The following is a 5,375-nucleotide window of genomic DNA, read 5'->3' on the forward strand; positions in this document are numbered from 1 at the left end:
TTCTTATAATTAATTCAAAATTATTTTTTTCTAAACAAAAAACTAATATAGTGTCATTTTGTAAAAAACCAATTATCAATTTTAAAATGTAGAGTACGGACACGAAGATACGTATAATCTCTAAAATGTAGGAGACGGGGACACAAATCTATATATTATATAATTTTGAATTATATAAATTGAAAATAAATATTTATGTGCAAAAGTATGTTTCAGATTCTTTTGGGAGAATAAAGATATTTTTCATGACTGGTTCAAAAGAATTTGTTCTTTATTTTTATAATCATAATAAAAATTTATACAATAAATTTTAAATTTGAGTTTTTAGAAAAGTATTGTCCTACGAGTGTCCTACGAGTGTCCTACGAGTGTCCTACATTTTAGAGATTAGAGTGTCCTACGAGTGTCCTACGTTTTAGAGATTATATATATCTCTGTGTCCGTATGGTATCAGTGTCCGTGTTAAGTGAAAAAAATTAAAATAAAATTTTCAAATTAAAAAACTTCTTATTTAATCAGTTTAAAACATAAAAGTAACCAGTTAGGTGAACACAAAATAAAATTAACCTACCAATGTCATTTAAGTGTGAACAAATAAAATAAAATTTTAAAATTAAAAAACTGCTTTATTAACTTCTAATAAAATTATAAAATATCCAAATATCCAAATAACCAAAATAAATTAATAAAACAGAATATTAAGTAAGGATAAAATAGAAAAACAATTTAGAGCATTTAAAGAGGAGAATCCCTTTATATATAGGTATAGATTTTTGGTGTACACAAATTGTTTTCCTATTTTATCTTATATCAATATTTTATTTTATTTTGGTTATTTTGTTTTATAGTTACTTAAATTTAAAAGCAAAAAAAAAAGTTAAAATTAAATTTGAAAAAAACTGTTTAGTGGATACAATTAATTACTAGTTTTACTTTTATTAAAATATTTAATATTATAACTTTTTTTTAAATAAATTATTTTAAAATATAGTAGAGATTTAAGTAAAACTCCATAAATATCTCATCAATCAATTTTTTTTTATATAAAATTAGTAAATTTAAAATTTAATTTTATTAATATTAATAGTTATTTTATTTGGTCTTCCCTTTAAAAAAAATAATTTAATATTTTTTTTTCTTTAAAATACACATATATATATTTTTTTATTTTCTATATTTATTTATTTTTACATTTTTCTTCTTATCATTTTTAAGCATTAAGTGTAGCAATTGCATCAGTTTTTTTTTAGGATTTTGCATTTATGGTAGATAAACACTTCAATATTATTTGTGCGCTCAATATTAATTAATACTAATTGGCTTTGATTTTTGTATAATTATGTCCTGTATTTTTTACTTGAAATTAACATGATTAAGTCATCAATAACAATAAAAATAAATACTAATTTATGTTTATAGATTCAACTTTTATGTTGTTGTAGAGTTTAATTTTTAATTTTCTTCATTCTTAAAAACAAAATTTAAACTAAACATTTTTAAATTTATTACTTTTTTATTTTTATTTTGTAAATCTTATTTTTTTATTCATTAATTATATTTCTAACTATTTTAAACATTAAAAATACTTATTTTTTTAATGTATTCAAAATTAAAATTATAAAAGAAAATTAATTTATTATTTATTTATTTATTTTTGAAATGGTGCTAGATAGGGAAATAAAAAATTAAAGGGTGCTAGATAAGGAAATAAAAACAAAAGGGTGCTAGATAGGAAAATAAAAATAAAAAGGTGCTACATAGGGAAATAAAAGTGTAAATGGTGCTGGATAGGAAATTGAATCCACAATAGGTATCTTTAATTTAAAAAAATAGGGAATAAAATCAGTTTAAATCAGAATAGTAACGTACTCATCCTTCCACTCTCTCCACATCTAGCAACCACTAAGTGACAATAAAAAAAACTGAAAAAAAAAATTTCTTTTGTTAACTTTTAAAATTACAAAATAATCAAAATAAATTAACAATAATATAATAAAATAAATATAGAAGGATATTTATAAACTAATTTGAAGTAGCAAACATAAGATAGATAATTAATATTAAATGAAATATAAATAACATTAAAAATAAGATATAATGAAATTCAATAATAAATAATAAATTTCTATACATTTAGAAGGGTTTAATTTTATAAAGATAGGGAAGGAGGACATTGTAGATATCTTTAATTTTAAAAATAGAGAATAAAATCAGTTTAAATCAGAAAAGTAACATATCAATCCTTCCACGTCTAGCAACCATTATTTTTTTTTTCAAATCCAATTTAAAAAATAATTATTCAAATTAAATAAATAATTCAGTTTGTGTTCTTTTATCTTTAATTTTTTTCAAATCAAATATAAAAACCGATTATTCAAATTAATTAATATCTTATCATTCCGTTTGTTTTGATTTTTTTTTTTTTTATAAAGTTTTCGTGGTAGGCATCACTATGCAACTTGACATCTGAGCTAAGCTGACACCTCAAGTAACAACAATCATCTGCCATCACATAAAAAAATATTATTAAAAAAAAGAAAAAAGAAAGAAAATACAAAAATATGGGGGGACTAGACCAAAACCTATATGTTAACACAAACGATACATAGGTAGATTATACCTATTCATAAAGAATTCTAAGAACAGACTAGCTGAGAAGTATATTATACCAATGAAAAGATTCTCTATGAATAAATCCTAAATTAGCCAACTTATCAGCACACGCATATTATTTAATTATATTAAAATATGGAAAAAAATTAAATACAAAATTTAATCAAATTAAATAATATCTTAATATTTGTGTTAATATTTTATTACTTATATTTATATTTATTTTTAATTAAATAGGTTTAAAATAATTAAATAAATATATTTTGTAATTAGACAATTTTAATATTATTTTTATCATAACAAATCGACTGTAATATTATTGAAGAACTTAATATTTTAACAATGTGATTCTTAATGAGTAAAGAAATTGAAGTTATTAATTTATAAAATAAACTAAACATGTTTATTGAACAAAATTAAATAAAATGTATGCATTACGGAAATAGGAAAAGCAAAATAAGATAAATAAAAGAGATGAAATGTGAAGAGAATAAACAATACACAGTTTCAGATCTCAAAATTAGGGTTTTTGAAGCATTGAGGAGGCGGAAGACACGGTGGAGTGACGATGATGAAATGTGAAGAATAACAGTAATACACTGCTTCAGAATCTCAAAATTAAAGGGTAGAGCCAAGAAAAACTATGTGCACTTGCATTTAGATGTTGGAAGGGTCGCTAGTGAAGGCATTTGCTCACGCAGTGCTGCATAACTTTTTTATTTCTTCCTCTCCTATCTTCACTCACTTTGATTTTTGACTCGTTGTTAGGGTTTCGATTCTTCCTTGTGTGCTTCAGAAATATACCTTTGTTATGAAAGAAGAGGCACCGAAATTGAATTTGCACGCAGTTAGGAATATCAAATAGCACTCGACAACAGTTTTTTTTTTTATTTATATTCTTTCTCTCACAGTCTTCTTATATATCACTCTTTTTACCTAAAATAGTTAACCGTCCATAAATCCACATTGTCACATTTCACGTCGTTAGCAGTCCATTAACCCATGTTTCACTGTCACTCCACTCTTATTTAATAAAACCTCTCAAACCATTTATTCCAAATTTAATTTTCAAACTCATTTTTTTAATCATTTCAATTTAAGTCACATTCCAATTTTACAATTTTAAAACAAATCAATTTTATTATATTTTAATATTATAGAATTTAGATAATATCTTGAATTTTTTATTTAATAGAAAAGAATATCACTATCATAAAATATCCAAATAATCAAAATAAATTAATAAAATAATATATGAAGTAAGGATAAAATAGAAAAATAATATAGAGAATATCTTGACTTTTTTATTTAAATAGAAAAGGAGATCATTTTAAAAGAGAAAGTAACATATCAATCTCTCCACTTTTCTCCTGTCAATTAAATGACAAAAAATAAAATAAAATTTTAAAATTAAAAAATGCTTTATTAACTCTTAAAATTATAAAATGTCCAAATAATCAAAATAAATTAATAAAATATGAAGTAAGGATAAAACATGAAAAGAATTAAGAAAATATCTTGAATTTTTTTATTTAATAGAAAGGAGATCACTTTAAAACAGAAAGTAAGGTACCAATCTCTCCACTCTCCTGTTAAATGACAACAAATAAAATAAATTTTAAAATTAAAAACTGCTTTATTAACTTCTAAAATTAAAAAAGTCCAAATAAAAAAAATTAATAAAATAAAATATACAATGTATAGGTTTATTAATGTTGAAAATGTCCAAACTCTCAGCTGCAGCTGCACATTTGCAAAAAAGAGATTAGATTGAGGGGCATAATTTATATTTCTCCCACTTAATATACTACACTTTGATTATATTAAGGGCATAACTTATATTTCTCATTTAGAGCAGATATTTTTTTTTTCACGAAGAATAAATTAAATAAACATGAATATTTAAAGAGATGTTCTAATCCTTAAAAGAAAAAAAAAGAAAAAAAAGGACACATCACCTAGCACAAACAAGGTGGCTTGCTTTTTAGCAAACAAGTATGTGCAATCCATTGCAAGAGGTTCAATTTCATCTACTTCTGACTGAGTATCACGACAAAGACAATTTCTCCTTGCAATTAACTCAACTATGTCATTCACCTCTTTCTCCATACTTGTGATTAATACTTCCTGCTCCTCAAATTTCCGCATCAGTTGAAAAACTTTCACCCTCATTGCACGGACTTTATCCTTTGTTGATTTCTTCTTCGTAATTCGACACCCAATTTGGTCAAAAGCTTCTTCAACAAATTTACTGCAAAGTTCTTCATTGGAAACACATAACTCAAGAAGAACCTGTTTGTTGACATATATAATTCCAAAATTAATTATCTACATTCAAAACAACATTAATGTAATACAAATTACAAAAAAAAAAACATACCTTATTTTTACGTAGACCACGTTCAAGTTCATGGTCACCAACTCTAACATTCATCCAATGCATGATACAGGGATATTTATTCCCACTCGTAGGTACTTGACGCTTATAAGAGAACAAATGTTCCATCGCCCATATCTGAACAATGAATACTAAAAGGCATTTATTAAAAGGTCAACACAGATGCACAATTATTACAAACATTTACCAATAACAAAAATGTTTCATTTTACCTGCAAGAGGTAAACGCAACCATCCACATGGATATACGACATATTTGCCCGCGTAATCCATTTTGAAGCTGAACACAAACTATCAACCAAAATCTCATACACTAACCCCCCCCCCCCCCCCCCCCTCCCCCCTCCCTAACAAGGTTAAACAA

Source organism: Phaseolus vulgaris, chromosome 3 (assembly GCF_051622355.1).
Source record: "Phaseolus vulgaris cultivar YP4 chromosome 3, ASM5162235v1, whole genome shotgun sequence".
Taxonomy (NCBI): domain Eukaryota; kingdom Viridiplantae; phylum Streptophyta; class Magnoliopsida; order Fabales; family Fabaceae; genus Phaseolus; species Phaseolus vulgaris.